The following is a 24,354-nucleotide window of genomic DNA, read 5'->3' as shown; positions in this document are numbered from 1 at the left end:
CAATAAATTACAGACAGGCAGACACACAGGAAGAGAGACAGGAAGAAAGACAGGAAGAGAGACAGACAGACAGACAGACAGACAGGAAGAGAGACAGGAAGAAAGACAGGCAGACAGACAGGCAGAGAGACAGGAAGACAGACAGGCAGACAAGATTCAGGAGAAAAATATTGACAAACCTCTGTAGAAGGTACGTGAGTAAACAAGCTGACTCTGCCCTGTAGTCAAAGTTAAGGGCTGGTGAAGACCCTGAGAAACAGAAACAAAACACAGAACAAACTTAAAACAATGTAATGTTTAATAAATTATTGCTAGAGTTCAATAAATTACAGACAGGCAGACAGACAGGAAGAGAGACAGGCAGACAAGATTCAGGAGACAAATATTGACAAACCTCTGTAGAAGGTACGTGAGTAAACACAAGCTGACTCTGCCCTTAACTGACTACAGAGCAGATGAAGACCCTGAGAAACAGAAACAAAACACAGAACAAACTTATAACAGGAGACAAATATTGACAAACCTCTGTAGAAGGTACGTGAGTAAACACAAGCTGACTCAGCCCTTAACTGACTACAGAGCAGATGAAGACCCTGAGAAACAGAAACAAAACACAGAACAAACTTATAACAGGAGACAAATATTGACAAACCTCTGTAGAAGGTACGTGAGTAAACACAAGCTGACTCAGCCCTTAACTGACTACAGAGCAGATGAAGACCCTGAGAAACAGAAACAAAACACAGAACAAACTTATAACAGGAGACAAATATTTACAAACCTCTGTAGAAGGTACGTGAGTAAACACAAGCTGACTCTGCCCTTAACTGACTACAGAGCAGATGAAGACCCTGAGAAACAGAAACAAAACACAGAACAAACTTATAACAGGAGACAAATATTGACAAACCTCTGTAGAAGGTACGTGAGTAAACACAAGCTGACTCTGCCCTTAACTGACTACAGAGCAGATGAAGACCCTGAGAAACAGAAACAAAACACAGAACAAACTTATAACAGGAGACAAATATTGACAAACCTCTGTAGAAGGTACGCGAGTAAACACAAGCTGACTCAGCCCTTAACTGACTACAGAGCAGATGAAGACCCTGAGAAACAGAAACAAAACACAGAACAAACTTATAACAATGTAATGTTTAATAAATTATTGCTACAGACAAGCAGGCAGACAGGCAGACAGGAAGAGAGACAGAAAGAAAGACAGACAGGCAGAGAGACAGGAAGAAAGACAGACAGACAGACAGACAGGAAGAAAGACAGACAGACAGGAAGAAAGACAGACAGACAGACAGGAAGAGAGACAGGCAGACAGGAAGAGAGACAGGAAGAAAGACAGGCAGACAGACAGGCAGAGAGACAGGAAGACAGACAGGAAGAGAGACAGGCAGACAAGATTCAGGAGACAAATATTGACAAACCTCTGTAGAAGGTACGTGAGTAAACACAAGCTGACTCTGCCCTGTAGTCAAAGTTAAGGGCTGATGAAGACCCTGAGAAACAGAAACAAAACACAGAACAAACTTAAAACAATGTAATGTTTAATAAATTATCGCTAGAGTTCAATAAATTACAGACAGGCAGACAGACAGGAAGAGAGACAGGCAGACAAGATTCAGGAGAAAAATATTGACAAACCTCTGTAGAAGGTACGTGAGTAAACACAAGCTGACTCTGCCCTTAACTGACTACAGAGCAGATGAAGACCCTGAGAAACAGAAACAAAACACAGAACAAACTTATAACAGGAGACAAATATTGACAAACCTCTGTAGAAGGTACGTGAGTAAACACAAGCTGACTCAGCCCTTAACTGACTACAGAGCAGATGAAGACCCTGAGAAACAGAAACAAAACACAGAACAAACTTATAACAGGAAACAAATATTGACAAACCTCTGTAGAAGGTACGTGAGTAAACACAAGCTGACTCAGCCCTTAACTGACTACAGAGCAGATGAAGACCCTGAGAAACAGAAACAAAACACAGAACAAACTTATAACAATGTAATGTTTAATAAATTATTGCTACAGACAAGCAGGCAGACAGGCAGACAGGAAGAGAGACAGAAAGAAAGACAGACAGACAGACAGGAAGAAAGACAGACAGACAGACAGACAGGAAGAAAGACAGACAGACAGACAGGAAGAGAGACAGACAGACAGACAGACAGACAGGAAGAGAGACAGGCAGACAGGAAGAGAGACAGGAAGAAAGACAGGCAGACAGACAGGCAGACAAGATTCAGGAGAAATATTGACAAACCTCTGTAGAAGGTACGTGAGTAAACACAAGCTGACTCTGCCCTGTAGTCAAAGTTAAGGGCTGATGAAGACCCTGAGAAACAGAAACAAAACACAGAACAAACTTATAACAATGTAATGTTTAATAAATTATTGCTAGAGTTCAATAAATTACAGACAGGCAGACACACAGGAAGAGAGACAGGCAGACAGACAGGAAGAGAGACAGACAGACAGACAGACAGGAAGAGAGACAGGCAGACAAGATTCAGGAGAAAAATATTGACAAACCTCTGTAGAAGGTACGTGAGTAAACAAGCTGACTCTGCCCTGTAGTCAAAGTTAAGGGCTGATGAAGACCCTGAGAAACAGAAACAAAACACAGAACAAACTTAAAACAATGTAATGTTTAATAAATTATTGCTAGAGTTCAATAAATTACAGACAGGCAGACAGACAGGAAGAGAGACAGGCAGACAAGATTCAGGAGACAAATATTGACAAACCTCTGTAGAAGGTACGTGAGTAAACACAAGCTGACTCTGCTCTGTAGTCAAAGTTAAGGGCTGATGAAGACCCTGAGAAACAGAAACAAAACACAGAACAAACTTAAAACAATGTAATGTTTAATAAATTATTGCTAGAGTTCAATAAATTACAGACAGGCAGACAGACAGGAAGAGAGACAGGCAGACAAGATTCAGGAGACAAATATTGACAAACCTCTGTAGAAGGTACGTGAGTAAACACAAGCTGACTCTGCCCTTAACTGACTACAGAGCAGATAAAGACCCTGAGAAACAGAAACACAGAACAAACTTATAACAATGTAATGTTTAATAAATTATTGCTAGAATTCAATAAATTACAGACAGGCAGACAGACAGGAAGAGAGACAGGCAGACATGATTCAGGAGACAAATATTGACAAACCTCTGTAGAAGGTACGTGAGTAAACACAAGCTGACTCTGCTCTGTAGTCAAAGTTAAGGGCTGATGAAGACCCTGAGAAACAGAAACAAAACACAGAACAAACTTATAACAATGTAATGTTTAATAAATTATTGCTAGAGTTCAATAAATTACAGACAGGCAGACAGACAGGAAGAAAGACAGACAGACAGACAGACAGGAAGAGAGACAGGCAGACAAGATTCAGGAGACAAATATTGACAAACCTCTGTAGAAGGTACGTGAGTAAACACAAGCTGACTCTGCCCTTAACTGACTACAGAGCAGATGAAGACCCTGAGAAACAGAAACACAGAACAAACTTATAACAATGTAATGTTTAATAAATTATTGCTAGAATTCAATAAATTACAGACAGGCAGACAGACAGGAAGAGAGACAGGCAGACAAGATTCAGGAGACAAATATTGACAAACCTCTGTAGAAGGTACGTGAGTAAACACAAGCTGACTCTGCTCTATAGTCAAAGTTAAGGGCTGATGAAGACCCTGAGAAACAGAAACAAAACACAGAACAAACTTATAACAATGTAATGTTTAATAAATTATTGCTAGAGTTCAATAAATTACAGACAGGCAGACAGACAGGAAGAGAGACAGGCAGACAAGATTCAGGAGACAAATATTGACAAACCTCTGTAGAAGGTACGCGAGTAAACATAAGCTGACTCTGCTCTGTAGTCAAAGTTAAGGGCTGATGAAGACCCTGAGAAACAGAAACAAAACACAGAACAAACTTAAAACAATGTAATGTTTAATAAATTATTGCTAGAGTTCAATAAATTACAGACAGGCAGACAGACAGGAAGAGAGACAGGCAGACAAGATTCAGGAGACAAATATTGAAAAACCTCTGTAGAAGGTACGTGAGTAAACACAAGCTGACTCTGCTCTATAGTCAAAGTTAAGGGCTGATGAAGACCCTGAGAAACAGAAACAAAACACAGAACAAACTTAAAACAATGTAATGTTTAATAAATTATTGCTAGAGTTCAATAAATTACAGACAGGCAGACAGACAGGAAGAGAGACAGACAGACAGACAGACAGGAAGAGAGACAGACAGACAGGAAGAGAGACAGGCAGACAAGATTCAGGAGACAAATATTGACAAACCTCTGTAGAAGGTACGCGAGTAAACACAAGCTGACTCAGCCCTGTAGTCAAAGTTAAGGGCTGATGAAGACCCTGAGAAACAGAAACAAAACACAGAACAAACTTAAAACAATGTAATGTTTAATAAATTATTGCTAGAGTTCAATAAATTACAGACAGGCAGACAGACAGGAAGAGAGACAGGCAGACAAGATTCAGGAGACAAATATTGACAAACCTCTGTAGAAGGTACGTGAGTAAACACAAGCTGACTCTGCTCTATAATCAAAGTTAAGGGCTGATGAAGACCCTGAGAAACAGAAACAAAACACAGAACAAACTTAAAACAATGTAATGTTTAATAAATTATTGCTAGAGTTCAATAAATTACAGACAGGCAGACAGACAGGAAGAGAGACAGGCAGACAAGATTCAGGAGACAAATATTGACAAACCTCTGTAGAAGGTACGCGAGTAAACATAAGCTGACTCTGCTCTGTAGTCAAAGTTAAGGGCTGATGAAGACCCTGAGAAACAGAAACAAAACACAGAACAAACTTAAAACAATGTAATGTTTAATAAATTATTGCTAGAGTTCAATAAATTACAGACAGGCAGACAGACAGGAAGAGAGACAGGCAGACAAGATTCAGGAGACAAATATTGACAAACCTCTGTAGAAGGTACGTGAGTAAACACAAGCTGACTCTGCTCTATAGTCAAAGTTAAGGGCTGATGAAGACCCTGAGAAACAGAAACAAAACACAGAACAAACTTAAAACAATGTAATGTTTAATAAATTATTGCTAGAGTTCAATAAATTACAGACAGGCAGACAGACAGGAAGAGAGACAGGCAGACAAGATTCAGGAGACAAATATTGACAAACCTCTGTAGAAGGTACGTGAGTAAATAAGCTGACTCTGCCCTTAACTGACTACAGAGCAGATAAAGACCCTAAGAAACAGAAACATAGAACAAACTTATAACAATGTAATCTTTAATAAATTATTGCTAGAATTCAATAAATTACAGACAGGCAGACAGACAGGAAGAGAGACAGGCAGACAGGAAGAGAGACAGGCGGACAGGAAGAGAGACAGGCAGACAAAATTTCAGGAGACAAATATTGACAAACCTCTGTAGAAGGTACGCGAGTAAACACAAGCTGACTCTGCTCTGTAGTCAAAGTTAAGGGCTGATGAAGACCCTGAGAAACAGAAACAAAACACAGAACAAACTTAAAACAATGTAATGTTTAATAAATTATTGCTAGAATTCAATAAATTACAGACAGACAGAGAGACAGGAAGAGAGACAGGCAGACAAGATTCAGGAGACAAATATTGACAAACCTCTGTAGAAGGTACGTGAGTAAACACAAGCTGACTCTGCTCTGTAGTCAAAGTTAAGGGCTGATGAAGACCCTGAGAAACAGAAACAAAACACAGAACAAATTTAAAACAATGTAATGTTTAATAAATTATTGCTAGAGTTCAATAAATTACAGACAGGCAGACAGACAGGAAGAGAGACAGGCAGACAAGATTCAGGAGACAAATATTGACAAACCTCTGTAGAAGGTACGTGAGTAAACACAAGCTGACTCTGTCCTTAACTGACTACAGAGCAGATGAAGACCCTGAGAAACAGAAACAAAACACAGAACAAACTTATAACAATGTAATGTTTAATAAATTATTGCTAGAGTTCAATAAATTACAGACAGGCAGACAGACAGGAAGAGAGACAGACAGACAGACAGGAAGAGAGACAGGCAGACAAGATTCAGGAGACAAATATTGACAAACCTCTGTAGAAGGTACGTGAGTAAACAAGCTGACTCTGCCCTTAACTGACTACAGAGCAGATGAAGACCCTGAGAAACAGAAACATAGAACAAACTTATAACAATGTAATCTTTAATAAATTATTGCTAGAATTCAATAAATTACAGACAGGCAGACAGACAGGAAGAGAGACAGGCAGACAGGAAGAGAGTCAGTCAGACAGGAAGAGAGACAGGCAGACAAAATTTCAGGAGACAAATATTGACAAACCTCTGTAGAAGGTACGCGAGTAAACACAAGCTGACTCTGCCCTTAACTGACTACAGAGCAGATAAAGACCCTGAGAAACAGAAACACAGAACAAACTTATAACAATGTAATGTTTAATAAATTATTGCAAGAATTCAATAAATTACAGACAGACAGACAGACAGGAAGAGAGACAGACAGACAAGATTCAGGAGACAAATATTGACAAACCTCTGTAGAAGGTACGTGAGTAAACACAAGCTGACTCTGCTCTGTAGTCAAAGTTAAGGGCTGATGAAGACCCTGAGAAACAGAAACAAAACACAGAACAAACTTAAAACAATGTAATGTTTAATAAATTATTGCTAGAGTTCAATAAATTACAGACAGGCAGACAGACAGGAAGAAAGACAGACAGAGAGGAAGAGAGACAGGCAGACAAGATTCAGGAGACAAATATTGACAAACCTCTGTAGAAGGTACGTGAGTAAACACAAGCTGACTCTGCCCTTAACTGACTACAGAGCAGATAAAGACCCTGAGAAACAGAAACACAGAACAAACTTATAACAATGTAATGTTTAATAAATTATTGCTAGAATTCAATAAATTACAGACAGGCAGACAGACAGGAAGAGAGACAGGCAGACAAGATTCAGGAGACAAATATTGACAAACCTCTGTAGAAGGTACGCGAGTAAACACAAGCTGACTCTGCCCTGTAGTCAAAGTTAAGGGCTGATGAAGACCCTGAGAAACAGAAACAAAACACAGAACAAACTTATAACAATGTAATGTTTAATAAATTATTGCTAGAGTTCAATAAATTACAGACAGGCAGACAGACAGGAAGAGAGACAGGCAGACAAGATTCAGGAGACAAATATTGACAAACCTCTGTAGAAGGTACGTGAGTAAACACAAGCTGACTCAGCCCTTAACTGACTACAGAGCAGATGAAGACCCTGAGAAACAGAAACAAAACACAGAACAAACTTATAACAATGTAATGTTTAATAAATTATTGCTACAGACAAGCAGGCAGACAGGCAGACAGGAAGAGAGACAGAAAGAAAGACAGACAGGCAGAGAGACAGGAAGAAAGACAGGAAGAAAGACAGACAGACAGACAGGAAGAAAGACAGACAGACAGACAGGAAGAGAGACAGGCAGACAGGAAGAGAGACAGGAAGAAAGACAGGCAGACAGACAGGCAGAGAGACAGGAAGACAGACAGGAAGAGAGACAGGCAGACAAGATTCAGGAGAAATATTGACAAACCTCTGTAGAAGGTACGTGAGTAAACACAAGCTGACTCTGCCCTGTAGTCAAAGTTAAGGGCTGATGAAGACCCTGAGAAACAGAAACAAAACACAGAACAAACTTATAACAATGTAATGTTTAATAAATTATTGCTAGAGTTCAATAAATTACAGACAGGCAGACACACAGGAAGAGAGACAGGCAGACAGACAGGAAGAGAGACAGACAGACAGACAGACAGACAGACAGGAAGAGAGACAGACAGACAAGATTCAGGAGACAAATATTGACAAACCTCTGTAGAAGGTACGTGAGTAAACACAAGCTGACTCTGCCCTTAACTGACTACAGAGCAGATGAAGACCCTGAGAAACAGAAACAAAACACAGAACAAACTTATAACAGGAGACAAATATTGACAAACCTCTGTAGAAGGTACGTGAGTAAACACAAGCTGACTCAGCCCTTAACTGACTACAGAGCAGATGAAGACCCTGAGAAACAGAAACAAAACACAGAACAAACTTATAACAGGAGACAAATATTGACAAACCTCTGTAGAAGGTACGCGAGTAAACACAAGCTGACTCAGCCCTTAACTGACTACAGAGCAGATAAAGACCCTGAGAAACAGAAACAAAACACAGAACAAACTTATAACAGGAGACAAATATTGACAAACCTCTGTAGAAGGTACGCGAGTAAACACAAGCTGACTCAGCCCTTAACTGACTACAGAGCAGATAAAGACCCTGAGAAACAGAAACAAAACACAGAACAAACTTATAACAATGTAATGTTTAATAAATTATTGCTACAGACAAGCAGGCAGACAGGCAGACAGGAAGAGAGACAGAAAGAAAGACAGACAGGCAGAGAGACAGGAAGAAAGACAGGAAGAAAGACAGACAGACAGACAGACAGGAAGAAAGACAGACAGACAGACAGACAGGAAGAGAGACAGGAAGAAAGACAGGCAGACAGACAGGTAGAGAGACAGGAAGACAGACAGGAAGAGAGACAGGCAGACAGACAGACAGACAGACAGACAGGAAGAGAGACAGGCAGACAAGATTCAGGAGAAAAATATTGACAAACCTCTGTAGAAGGTACGTGAGTAAACACAAGCTGACTCTGCCCTGTAGTCAAAGTTAAGGGCTGATGAAGACCCTGAGAAACAGAAACAAAACACAGAACAAACTTAACCCTCATGTGGTGTTCGGGTCATTTTGACCCGGAGAAGATTTTCTTTTTCCTGAAAATACTAGTTAATGTTATCGCTTTGTACTGAAACTTAGTGACTTTATTCACAAATGGTATAACTACTTCTGAAATGTTTTGTGACAATTTTATTAATTTTTTAGGGGGAGTTTTGTCACCTTGTCACTCTTGTGGTGTTCCCGGTCAAAAATGACCGGACTACAAAAAATAGCTTATAAATCAGTTGTTATGCTATATTATCACCCGATATTGGATTCAATCTTTTTGTCAACTTGTTCTCTTTCAATTAGGACTGGTTTTATATTTCTATTTGCATCTGATTAATCGTAGGCCTCATTTATTTGAGAGTAGGCATCTAATTTTTTGAGTAAAAAAAACATTATTTTTGAATAATTTTGGAAATTTTAAATAAATTCTGAAGAAAATTGCCACTGTTGATCACACTAGTCTACTTTAATATTTAACCAGAAATTTTGTTTTGAAAAACTTTTATTTTGTACAAAATGGCACATTGTTACACTTGTGGTGTTCCCGGTCAAAAATGACCGGACTACAATAAATAGCTTATAAATCAATCATTATGCAATATTATCACCCAATATTGGATTCAATCTTTTTGTCCACTTGTTCTCTTTCAATTAGGACTGGTTTTATATTTCTATTTGCATCTGATTAATTGTAGGCCTCATTTATTTGAGAGAAGGCATCTCAATTTTTGAGTAAAAAAAACATTATTTTTGAATAATTTAGGGAAAAAAAAAAAAAAATTGAAGAAAATTGCCACTGTTGATCACACTAGTCTACTTTAATTTTTCACCAGGAATTGTGTTTTGAAAAACTTTTATTTTGTACAATATGGCACAGAGTTACACTTGTGGTGTTCCACTGGGCCATTGAGGGCCATTGTTTCAATGGGCCATTGAAAGTGAATGGGAGAGACCAATGCAACCAATGAATGGAACAACACAAAATATGTATCATTTTAAAGCTTAGAATCTCAGCTTTTTAATGGATCTAATCACTTTGATCAACTCCTAACATCTGCTGAGTTATCCCTCTAAAACTGAGTGTACCCCCCGCAGGCGCCACCTAGCTGCGAAATAAATAATCATAATATTTTTCAAAACTATTACCTTGATCAACTTAAAATAGGTGTCATTTGAAAGCTTAGAGTCTGACATTTACAATGAATGTAGCCAATTTGATAAACTCCTAAGTAGTGCTGAGTTATTTGCTGATAAATAAAAATAAAAAAAATCATAATTTATAAACTACTTTTTTGTATTACATTCAGCAATATGTCAAATACATCATACAGCTCTGATAGTCCTGTGTCATATGTCATTTGAAAGGTCTCAATGAGTAGAATACAACAAGCATAATTGTTTCAGGCTTTTTTACTAAACTTGAGCGAGGTTTTTCTAAAAGAAGCCCTTCAAGAGACCCATGGGTAAACCATGTATGGATGCTTAATTTTAGACACATTTCCGATCGTAACTTCATGAAACATGCTCCGATTGTGGAAAATGACACATCATTATTTACAGCAGATGCTTACAATTAAAATGAGTTCAAACTCAACATAATCCATCACTCAGAACTAAAGATATTCCTCATGGAGTTCTAACACAAAAAAATATCACAGACGCACAGACTCACGTAGCCAATCAAGGTAGCTTAGACTTGGCCTTTTTACTCGTATTTTCATGAAAATTATATTGATCATGAAAAATAGCACACCGTTATTTACAGCAGGAGCTCACGATTAAAAAGAGCCCAAACTCAATATATTCCATCAATCAGATCTAAAGATATTCCTCATGGCGTTCTAACACAGAAAATACCACAGACGCACCTAGCCAAGTATATACTCATGAAGCACTCGCGTTTGGTTTTCGCTCATAACTTCACGAAGCATGCACAGTTCGTAGAAAACTGTACATCATTATTTTCAGCAGACTATCACTATTAAAAAGAGCCCAAACTCAGCATAATCCATCACTCAGATCTAAAGATATTCCTAATTGAGTTGTAACACACAAACCCCCACATGCGCTCACAGAGCCTTGAATATAGTTGTAGCCTAGCACTTATGTCACGTTTTAACTCATAACTCAATGAAGCATGCATAAATTGTGGAAAATGGCACATCATTATTTACATGAGATTGTTAAGATTGAAAAGAGCCCAAACTCACCATAATCCATCACTCAGATGTAAAGATATTCCTCGTGGACTTCTAACACATGTCTCTCCCATTCACTTTCAATGGCCAATTGAAACAGTGGCCCTCAATGGCCCAGTGGAACAACACAAGTGTAACTCTGTGCTATTTTGTACAAAATAAAAGTTTTTTAAAACACAATTCCTGGTGAAAAATTAAAGTAGACTAGTGTGATCATCAATGCCAATTTTCTTCAGATTTTATTTTATTTTTCCAAAATTATTTAAAAAATAATGTTTTTTTTTACTCAAAAAATGAGATGCCTACTATCAAATAAATGAGGCCTACAATTAATCAGATACAAATAGAAATATAAAACCAGTCATAATTGGAAGAGAACAAGTGGACAAAAAGATTGAATCCAATATTGGGTGATAATATTGCATAATGAGTGATTTATAAGCTATTTTTTGTAGTCCGGTCATTTTTGACCGGGAACACCACAAGTGTGACAATGTGCCATTTTGTACAAAATAAAAGTTTTTCAAAACAAAATTCCTGGTGAAATATTAAAGTAGTCTAGTGTGATCAACAGTGCCAATTTTCTTTAGATTTCATTTAATATTTCCAAAATTATTCAAAAATAATGTTTTTTTTACTCAAAAAATGAGATGCCTACTATCAAATAAATGAGGCCTACAATTAATCAGATGCAAATAGAAATATAAAACCAGTCCTAACTGAAAGAGAACAAGTGGACAAAAAGATTGAATCCAATATTGGGTGATAATATTGCATAATGAGTGATTTATAAGCTATTTTTTGTAGTCCGGTCATTTTTGACCGGGAACACCACAAGTGTGACAATGTGCCATTTTGTACAAAATAAAAGTTTTTAAAAACAAAATTCCTGGTGAAATATTAAAGTAGACTGGTGTGTTTAACAGTGCCAATTTTCTTCAGATTTCATTTAATATTTCCAAAATTATTCAAAAATAATGTTTTTTTAACTCAAAAAATGAGATGCCTACTATCAAATAAATAAGGCCTACAATTAATCAGATGCAAATAGAAATATAAAACCAGTCCTAACTGAAAGAGAACAAGTAGACAAAAATATTGAATCCAATATTGGGTGATAATATTGCATAATGAGTGATTTATAAGCTATTTTTTGTAGTCCGGTCATTTTTGACCGGGAACACCACAAGTGTGACAATGTGCCATTTTGTACAAAATAAAAGTTTTTCAAAACAAAATTCCTGGTGAAATATTAAAGTAGACTAGTGTGATCAACAGTGCCAATTTTCTTTAGATTTCTTTTAATATTTCTAAAATTATTCAAAAATAATGTTTTTTTTACTCAAAAAATTAGATGCCTACTATAAAATAAATGAGGCCTACAATTAATCAGATGCAAATAGAAATATAAAACCAGTCCTAACTGAAAGAGAACAAGTGGACAAAAAGATTGAATCCGATATTGGGTGATAATATTGCATAACAAGTGATTTGTAAGTTATTTTTTATAGTCCGGTCATTTTTGACCGGGAACACCACAGGAGTAATTGGGTTGTGAACACCACACAAGGGTTAAAACAATGTAATGTTTAATACATTATTGCTAGAGTTCAATAAATTACAGACAGGCAGACAGACAGGAAGAGAGACAGGCAGACAAGATTCAGGAGACAAATATTGACAAACCTCTGTAGAAGGTACGTGAGTAAACACAAGCTGACTCTGCCCTTAACTGACTACAGAGCAGATGAAGACCCTGAGAAACAGAAACAAAACACAGAACAAACTTATAACAATGTAATGTTTAATACATTATTGCTAGAGTTCAATAAATTACAGACAGGCAGACACACAGGAAGAGAGACAGGAAGAAAGACAGGCAGACAGACAGGAAGAGAGACAGACAGACAGGAAGAGAGACAGGCAGACAAGATTCAGGAGAAAAATATTGACAAACCTCTGTAGAAGGTACGTGAGTAAACAAGCTGACTCTGCCCTGTAGTCAAAGTTAAGGGCTGATGAAGACCCTGAGAAACAGAAACAAAACACAGAACAAACTTAAAACAATGTAATGTTTAATACATTATTGCTAGAGTTCAATAAATTACAGACAGGCAGACAGACAGGAAGAGAGACAGGCAGACAAGATTCAGGAGACAAATATTGACAAACCTCTGTAGAAGGTACGTGAGTAAACACAAGCTGACTCAGCCCTTAACTGACTACAGAGCAGATGAAGACCCTGAGAAACAAACAAAACACAGAACAAACTTATAACAGGAGACAAATATTGACAAACCTCTGTAGAAGGTACGTGAGTAAACACAAGCTGACTCAGCCCTTAACTGACTACAGAGCAGATGAAGACCCTGAGAAACAAACAAAACACAGAACAAACTTATAACAGGAGACAAATATTGACAAACCTCTGTAGAAGGTACGTGAGTAAACACAAGCTGACTCAGCCCTTAACTGACTACAGAGCAGATGAAGACCCTGAGAAACAGAAACAAAACAGAACAAACTTATAACAGGAGACAAATATTGACAAACCTCTGTAGAAGGTACGTGAGTAAACACAAGCTGACTCAGCCCTTAACTGACTACAGAGCTGATGAAGACCCTGAGAAACAGAAACAAAACACAGAACAAACTTATAACAATGTAATGTTTAATAAATTATTGCTACAGACAAGCAGGCAGACAGGCAGACAGGAAGAGAGACAGAAAGAAAGACAGACAGGCAGAGAGACAGGAAGAAAGACAGGAAGACAGACAGACAGACAGACAGGAAGAAAGACAGACAGACAGGAAGAAAGACAGACAGACAGGAAGAGAGACAGGCAGACAGGAAGAGAGACAGGAAGAAAGACAGGCAGACAGACAGGCAGAGAGACAGGAAGACAGACAGGAAGAGAGACAGGCAGACAAGATTCAGGAGACAAATATTGACAAACCTCTGTAGAAGGTACGCGAGTAAACACAAGCTGACTCTGCCCTGTAGTCAAAGTTAAGGGCTGATGAAGACCCTGAGAAACAGAAACAAAACACAGAACAAACTTATAACAATGTAATGTTTAATAAATTATTGCTAGAGTTCAATAAATTACAGACAGGCAGACACACAGGAAGAGAGACAGGCAGACAGACAGGAAGAGAGACAGACAGACAGACAGACAGACAGACAGACAGGAAGAGAGACAGGCAGACAAGATTCAGGAGAAAAATATTGACAAACCTCTGTAGAAGGTACGTGAGTAAACACAAGCTGACTCTGCCCTTAACTGACTACAGAGCAGATGAAGACCCTGAGAAACAAACAAAACACAGAACAAACTTATAACAGGAGACAAATATTGACAAACCTCTGTAGAAGGTACGTGAGTAAACACAAGCTGACTCAGCCCTTAACTGACTACAGAGCAGATGAAGACCCTGAGAAACAGAAACAAAACACAGAACAAACTTATAACAGGAGACAAATATTGATAAACCTCTGTAGAAGGTACGCGAGTAAACACAAGCTGACTCAGCCCTTAACTGACTACAAAGCAGATGAAGACCCTGAGAAACAAACAAAACACAGAACAAACTTATAACAGGAGACAAATATTGACAAACCTCTGTAGAAGGTACGTGAGTAAACACAAGCTGACTCTGCCCTTAACTGACTACAAAGCAGATGAAGACCCTGAGAAACAGAAACAAAACACAGAACAAACTTATAACAATGTAATGTTTAATAAATTATTGCTACAGACAAGCAGGCAGACAGGCAGACAGGAAGAAAGACAGACAGGCAGAGAGACAGGAAGAAAGACAGGAAGAAAGACAGACAGACAGACAGGAAGAAAGACAGACAGACAGACAGGAAGAGAGACAGGCAGACAGGAAGAGAGACAGGAAGAAAGACAGGCAGACAGACAGGCAGAGAGACAGGAAGACAGACAGGAAGAGAGACAGGCAGACAAGATTCAGGAGAAAAATATTGACAAACCTCTGTAGAAGGTACGTGAGTAAACACAAGCTGACTCTGCCCTGTAGTCAAAGTTAAGGGCTGATGAAGACCCTGAGAAACAGAAACAAAACACAGAACAAACTTAAAACAATGTAATGTTTAATAAATTATTGCTAGAGTTCAATAAATTACAGACAGGCAGACACACAGGAAGAGAGACAGGCAGACAGACAGGAAGAGAGACAGACAGACAGACAGACAGGAAGAGAGACAGGAAGACAGACAGGAAGAGAGACAGGCAGACAAGATTCAGGAGAAAAATATTGACAAACCTCTGTAGAAGGTACGTGAGTAAACAAGCTGACTCTGCCCTGTAGTCAAAGTTAAGGGCTGATGAAGACCCTGAGAAACAAACAAAACACAGAACAAACTTAAAACAATGTAATGTTTAATAAATTATTGCTAGAGTTCAATAAATTACAGACAGGCAGACAGACAGGAAGAGAGACAGGCAGACAAGATTCAGGAGACAAATATTGACAAACCTCTGTAGAAGGTACGTGAGAAAACACAAGCTGACTCTGCCCTTAACTGACTACAGAGCAGATGAAGACCCTGAGAAACAGAAACAAAACACAGAACAAACTTATAACAGGAGACAAATATTGACAAACCTCTGTAGAAGGTACGCGAGTAAACACAAGCTGACTCAGCCCTTAACTGACTACAGAGCAGATGAAGACCCTGAGAAACAGAAACAAAACACAGAACAAACTTATAACAATGTAATGTTTAATAAATTATTGCTACAGACAAGCAGGCAGACAGGCAGACAGGAAGAAAGACAGACAGGCAGAGAGACAGGAAGAAAGACAGGAAGAAAGACAGACAGACAGACAGGAAGAAAGACAGACAGACAGGAAGAAAGACAGACAGACAGACAGGAAGAGAGACAGGCAGACAGGAAGAGAGACAGGAAGAAAGACAGGCAGACAGACAGGCAGAGAGACAGGAAGACAGACAGGCAGAGAGACAGGAAGACAGACAGGAAGAGAGACAGGCAGACAGGAAGAGAGACAGGAAGAAAGACAGGCAGACAGACAGGCAGAGAGACAGGCAGACAGACAGGCAGAGAGACAGGAAGACAGACAGGAAGAGAGACAGGCAGACAAGATTCAGGAGAAATATTGACAAACCTCTGTAGAAGGTACGCGAGTAAACACAAGCTGACTCTGCCCTGTAGTCAAAGTTAAGGGCTGATGAAGACCCTGAGAAACAGAAACAAAACACAGAACAAACTTATAACAATGTAATGTTTAATAAATTATTGCTAGAGTTCAATAAATTACAGACAGGCAGACACACAGGAAGAGAGACAGGCAGACAGACAGGAAGAGAGACAGACAGACAAGATTCAGGAGAAAAATATTGACAAACCTCTGTAGAAGGTACGTGAGTAAACACAAGCTGACTCTGCCCTGTAGTCAAAGTTAAGGGCTGATGAAGACCCTGAGAAACAGAAACAAAACACAGAACAAACTTAAAACAATGTAATGTTTAATAAATTATTGCTAGAGTTCAATAAATTACAGACAGGCAGACAGACAGGAAGAAAGACAGACAGACAGACAGACAGGAAGAAAGACAGACAGACAGGAAGAGAGACAGGCAGACAAGATTCAGGAGACAAATATTGACAAACCTCTGTAGAAGGTACGTGAGTAAACACAAGCTGACTCTGCTCTGTAGTCAAAGTTAAGGGCTGATGAAGACCCTGAGAAACAGAAACAAAACACAGAACAAACTTAAAACAATGTAATGTTTAATAAATTATTGCTAGAATTCAATAAATTACAGACAGACAGACACACAGGAAGAGAGACAGGAAGAGAGACAGGCAGACAAGATTCAGGAGACAAATATTGACAAACCTCTGTAGAAGGTACGTGAGTAAACACAAGCTGACTCTGCCCTTAACTGACTACAGAGCAGATAAAGACCCTGAGAAACAGAAACACAGAACAAACTTATAACAATGTAATGTTTAATAAATTATTGCTAGAATTCAATAAATTACAGACAGGCAGACAGACAGGAAGAGAGACAGGCAGACAAGATTCAGGAGACAAATATTGACAAACCTCTGTAGAAGGTACGTGAGTAAACACAAGCTGACTCTGCTCTGTAGTCAAAGTTAAGGGCTGATGAAGACCCTGAGAAACAGAAACAAAACACAGAACAAACTTAAAACAATGTAATGTTTAATAAATTATTGCTAGAGTTCAATAAATTACAGACAGGCAGACAGACAGGAAGAGAGACAGGCAGACAAGATTCAGGAGACAAATATTGACAAACCTCTGTAGAAGGTACGTGAGTAAACACAAGCTGACTCTGCTCTGTAGTCAAAGTTAAGGGCTGATGAAGACCCTGAGAAACAGAAACAAAACACAGAACAAACTTAAAACAATGTAATGTTTAATAAATTATTGCTAGAGTTCAATAAATTACAGACAGGCAGACAGACAGGAAGACAGACAGACAGACAGACAGGAAGAGAGACAGGCAGACAAGATTCAGGAGACAAATATTGACAAACCTCTGTAGAAGGTACGTGAGTAAACACAAGCTGACTCTGCCCTTAACTGACTACAGAGCAGATGAAGACCCTGAGAAACAGAAACAAAACACAGAACAAACTTAAAACAATGTAATGTTTAATAAATTATTGCTAGAATTCAATAAATTACAGACAGACAGACAGACAGGAAGAGAGACAGGCAGACAAGATTCAGGAGACAAATATTGACAAACCTCTGTAGAAGGTACGTGAGTAAACACAAGCTGACTCTGCTCTGTAGTCAAAGTTAAGGGCTGATGAAGACCCTGAGAAACAGAAACAAAACACAGAACAAACTTAAAACAATGTAATGTTTAATAAATTATTGCTAGAGTTCAATAAATTACAGACAGGCAGACAGACAGGAAGAAAGACAGGCAGACAAGATTCAGGAGACAAATATTGACAAACCTCTGTAGAAGGTACGCGAGTAAACACAAGCTGACTCTGCCCTTAACTGACTACAGAGCAGATGAAGACCCTGAGAAACAGAAACATAGAACAAACTTATAACAATGTAATCTTTAATAAATTATTGCTAGAATTCAATAAATTACAGACAGGCAGACAGACAGGAAGAGAGACAGGCAGACAGGAAGAGAGACAGGCAGACAGGAAGAGAGACAGGCAGACAAGATTCAGGAGACAAATATTGACAAACCTCTGTAGAAGGTACGTGAGTAAACACAAGCTGACTCTGCTCTGTAGTCAAAGTTAAGGGCTGATGAAGACCCTGAGAAACAGAAACAAAACACAGAACAAACTTAAAACAATGTAATGTTTAATAAATTATTGCTAGATTTCAATAAATTACAGACAGGCAGACAGACAGGAAGAGAGACAGGCAGACAGGAAGAGAGACAGGCAGACAGGAAGAGAGACAGGCAGACAAGATTCAGGAGACAAATATTGACAAACCTCTGTAGAAGGTACGTGAGTAAACACAAGCTGACTCTGCTCTGTAGTCAAAGTTAAGGGCTGATGAAGACCCTGAGAAACAGAAACAAAACACAGAACAAACTTAAAACAATGTAATGTTTAATAAATTATTGCTAGATTTCAATAAATTACAGACAGACAGACAGACAGACAGACAGACAGACAGACAGACAGACAGGAAGAGAGACAGGCAGACAAGATTCAGGAGACAAATATTGACAAACCTCTGTAGAAGGTACGTGAGTAAACACAAGCTGACTCTGCCCTTAACTGACTACAGAGCAGATAAAGACCCTGAGAAACAGAAACACAGAACAAACTTATAACAATGTAATGTTTAATAAATTATTGCTAGAATTCAATAAATTACAGACAGACAGACAGACAGGAAGAGAGACAGGCAGACAAGATTCAGGAGACAAATATTGACAAACCTCTGTAGAAGGTACGTGAGTAAACACAAGCTGACTCTGCCCTGTAGTCAAAGTTAAGGGCTGATGAAGACCCTGAGAAACAGAAACAAAACACAGAACAAACTTAAAACAATGTAATGTTTAATAAATTATTGCTAGAATTCAATAAATTACAGACAGACAGACAGACAGGAAGAGAGACAGGCAGACAAGATTCAGGAGACAAATATTGACAAACCTCTGTAGAAGGTACGTGAGTAAACACAAGCTGACTCTGCTCTGTAGTCAAAGTTAAGGGCTGATGAAGACCCTGAGAAACAGAAACAAAACACAGAACAAACTTAAAACAATGTAATGTTTAATAAATTATTGCTAGAGTTCAATAAATTACAGACAGGCAGACAGACAGGAAGAGAGACAGGCAGACAAGATTCAGGAGACAAATATTGACAAACCTCTGTAGAAGGTACGTGAGTAAACACAAGCTGACTCTGCCCTTAACTGACTACAGAGCAGATAAAGACCCTGAGAAACAGAAACACAGAACAAACTTATAACAGGAGACAAATATTGACAAACCTCTGTAGAAGGTACGTGAGTAAACACAAGCTGACTCTGCCCTGTAGTCAAAGTTAAGGGCTGATGAAGACCCTGAGAAACAGAAACAAAACACAGAACAAACTTATAACAATGTAATGTTTAATAAATTATTGCTAGAATTCAATAAATTACAGACAGACAGACAGACAGGAAGAGAGACAGGCAGACAAGATTCAGGAGACAAATATTGACAAACCTCTGTAGAAGGTACGTGAGTAAACACAAGCTGACTCTGCCCTTAACTGACTACAGAGCAGATGAAGACCCTGAGAAACAGAAACATAGAACAAACTTATAACAATGTAATGTTTAATAAATTATTGCTAGAATTCAATAAATTACAGACAGACAGACAGACAGGAAGAGAGACAGGCAGACAAGATTCAGGAGACAAATATTGACAAACCTCTGTAGAAGGTACGTGAGTAAACACAAGCTGACTCTGCCCTTAACTGACTACAGAGCAGATGAAGACCCTGAGAAACAGAAACATAGAACAAACTTATAACAATGTAATGTTTAATAAATTATTGCTAGAATTCAATAAATTACAGACAGACAGAGAGACAGGAAGAGAGACAGGCAGACAAGATTCAGGAGACAAATATTGACAAACCTCTGTAGAAGGTACGTGAGTAAACAAGCTGACTCTGCCCTTAACTGACTACAGAGCAGATGAAGACCCTGAGAAACAGAAACATAGAACAAACTTATAACAATGTAATCTTTAATAAATTATTGCTAGAATTCAATAAATTACAGACAGACAGACAGACAGACAGGAAGAGAGACAGGCAGACAAGATTCAGGAGACAAATATTGACAAACCTCTGTAGAAGGTACGTGAGTAAACACAAGCTGACTCTGCCCTTAACTGACTACAGAGCAGATGAAGACCCTGAGAAACAGAAACAAAACAGAACAAACTTAAAACAATGTAATGTTTAATAAATTATTGCTAGAGTTCAATAAATTACAGACAGGCAGACAGACAGGAAGAGAGACAGGCAGACAAGATTCAGGAGACAAATATTGACAAACCTCTGTAGAAGGTACGTGAGTAAACACAAGCTGACTCTGCCCTTAACTGACTACAGAGCAGATGAAGACCCTGAGAAACAGAAACACAAAACAAACTTATAACAATGTAATGTTTAATAAATTATTGCTAGAACTCAATAAATTACAGACAGGCAGACAGACAGGAAGAGAGACAGGCAGACAAGATTCAGGAGACAAATATTGACAAACCTCTGTAGAAGGTACGTGAGTAAACACAAGCTGACTCTGCTCTGTAGTCAAAGTTAAGGGCTGATGAAGACCCTGAGAAACAGAAACAAAACACAGAACAAACTTAAAACAATGTAATGTTTAATAAATTATTGCTAGAGTTCAATAAATTACAGACAGGCAGACAGACAGGAAGAGAGACAGACAGACAGACAGGAAGAGAGACAGACAGACAAGATTCAGGAGACAAATATTGACAAACCTCTGTAGAAGGTACGTGAGTAAACAAGCTGACTCTGCCCTTAACTGACTACAGAGCAGATGAAGACCCTGAGAAACAGAAACATAGAACAAACTTATAACAATGTAATCTTTAATAAATTATTGCTAGAATTCAATAAATTACAGACAGACAGACAGACAGGAAGAGAGACAGGCAGACAAGATTCAGGAGACAAATATTGACAAACCTCTGTAGAAGGTACGTGAGTAAACACAAGCTGACTCTGCCCTGTAGTCAAAGTTAAGGGCTGATGAAGACCCTGAGAAACAGAAACAAAACAGAACAAACTTAAAACAATGTAATGTTTAATAAATTATTGCTAGAGTTCAATAAATTACAGACAGGCAGACAGACAGGAAGAGAGACAGGCAGACAAGATTCAGGAGACAAATATTGACAAACCTCTGTAGAAGGTACGTGAGTAAACACAAGCTGACTCTGCCCTTAACTGACTACAGAGCAGATGAAGACCCTGAGAAACAGAAACAAAACACAGAACAAACTTAAAACAATGTAATGTTTAATAAATTATTGCTAGAATTCAATAAATTACAGACAGGCAGACAGACAGGAAGAGAGACAGGCAGACAAGATTCAGGAGACAAATATTGACAAACCTCTGTAGAAGGTACGTGAGTAAACACAAGCTGACTCTGCTCTGTAGTCAAAGTTAAGGGCTGATGAAGACCCTGAGAAACAGAAACAAAACACAGAACAAACTTATAACAATGTAATGTTTAATAAATTATTGCTAGAATTCAATAAATTACAGACAGACAGACAGACAGGAAGAGAGACAGGCAGACAAGATTCAGGAGACAAATATTGACAAACCTCTGTAGAAGGTACGTGAGTAAACACAAGCTGACTCTGCTCTGTAGTCAAAGTTAAGGGCTGATGAAGACCCTGAGAAACAGAAACAAAACACAGAACAAACTTAAAACAATGTAATGTTTAATAAATTATTGCTAGAGTTCAATAAATTACAGACAGGCAGACAGACAGGAAGAGAGACAGACAGACAGACAGGAAGAGAGACAGACAGACAAGATTCAGGAGACAAATATTGACAAACCTCTGTAGAAGGTACGTGAGTAAACAAGCTGACTCTGCCCTTAACTGACTACAGAGCAGATGAAGACCCTGAGAAACAGAAACATAGAACAAACTTATAACAATGTAATCTTTAATAAATTATTGCTAGAATTCAATAAATTACAGACAGGCAGACAGACAGGAAGAGAGACAGGCAGACAAGATTCAGGAGACAAATATTGACAAACCTCTGTAGAAGGTACGTGAGTAAACACAAGCTGACTCTGCTCTGTAGTCAAAGTTAAGGGCTGATGAAGACCCTGAGAAACAGAAACAAAACAGAACAAACTTAAAACAATGTAATGTTTAATAAATTATTGCTAGAATTCAATAAATTACAGACAGGCAGACAGACAGGAAGAGAGACAGGCAGACAAGATTCAGGAGACAAATATTGACAAACCTCTGTAGAAGGTACGTGAGTAAACACAAGCTGACTCTGCTCTGTAGTCAAAGTTAAGGGCTGATGAAGACCCTGAGAAACAGAAACAAAACACAGAACAAACTTATAACAATGTAATGTTTAATAAATTATTGCTAGAATTCAATAAATTACAGACAGACAGACAGACAGGAAGAGAGACAGGCAGACAAGATTCAGGAGACAAATATTGACAAACCTCTGTAGAAGGTACGTGAGTAAACACAAGCTGACTCTGCTCTGTAGTCAAAGTTAAGGGCTGATGAAGACCCTGAGAAACAGAAACAAAACACAGAACAAACTTAAAACAATGTAATGTTTAATAAATTATTGCTAGAGTTCAATAAATTACAGACAGGCAGACAGACAGGAAGACAGACAGACAGACAGACAGGAAGAGAGACAGGCAGACAAGATTTAGGAGACAAATATTGACAAACCTCTGTAGAAGGTACGTGAGTAAACAAGCTGACTCTGCCCTTAACTGACTACAGAGCAGATGAAGACCCTGAGAAACAGAAACACAGAACAAACTTATAACAATGTAATGTTTAATAAATTATTGCTAGAATTCAATAAATTACAGACAGGCAGACAGACAGGAAGACAGACAGACAGACAGACAGGAAGAGAGACAGGCAGACAAGATTCAGGAGACAAATATTGACAAACCTCTGTAGAAGGTACGTGAGTAAACAAGCTGACTCTGCCCTTAACTGACTACAGAGCAGATGAAGACCCTGAGAAACAGAAACATAGAACAAACTTATAACAATGTAATCTTTAATAAATTATTGCTAGAATTCAATAAATTACAGACAGACAGACAGACAGGAAGAGAGACAGGCAGACAAGATTCAGGAGACAAATATTGACAAACCTCTGTAGAAGGTACGTGAGTAAACACAAGCTGACTCTGCTCTGTAGTCAAAGTTAAGGGCTGATGAAGACCCTGAGAAACAGAAACAAAACAGAACAAACTTAAAACAATGTAATGTTTAATAAATTATTGCTAGAGTTCAATAAATTACAGACAGGCAGACAGACAGGAAGAGAGACAGGCAGACAAGATTCAGGAGACAAATATTGACAAACCTCTGTAGAAGGTACGTGAGTAAACACAAGCTGACTCTGCCCTTAACTGACTACAGAGCAGATGAAGACCCTGAGAAACAGAAACAAAACACAGAACAAACTTAAAACAATGTAATGTTTAATAAATTATTGCTAGAATTCAATAAATTACAGACAGGCAGACAGACAGGAAGAGAGACAGGCAGACAAGATTCAGGAGACAAATATTGACAAACCTCTGTAGAAGGTACGTGAGTAAACACAAGCTGACTCTGCCCTTAACTGACTACAGAGCAGATAAAGACCCTGAGAAACAGAAACACAAAACAAACTTATAACAATGTAATGTTTAATAAATTATTGCTAGAATTCAATAAATTACAGACAGGCAGACAGACAGGAAGAGAGACAGGCAGACAAGATTCAGGAGACAAATATTGACAAACCTCTGTAGAAGGTACGTGAGTAAACACAAGCTGACTCTGCTCTGTAGTCAAAGTTAAGGGCTGATGAAGACCCTGAGAAACAGAAACAAAACACAGAACAAACTTAAAACAATGTAATGTTTAATAAATTATTGCTAGAGTTCAATAAATTACAGACAGGCAGACAGACAGGAAGAGAGACAGACAGACAGACAGGAAGAGAGACAGACAGACAAGATTCAGGAGACAAATATTGACAA

This window comes from Scardinius erythrophthalmus, assembly GCF_964197995.2.
Source record: "Scardinius erythrophthalmus genome assembly, chromosome: 23".
NCBI classification, from domain to species: domain Eukaryota; kingdom Metazoa; phylum Chordata; class Actinopteri; order Cypriniformes; family Leuciscidae; genus Scardinius; species Scardinius erythrophthalmus.
Note: the sequence above shows the minus strand (reverse complement) of the source record.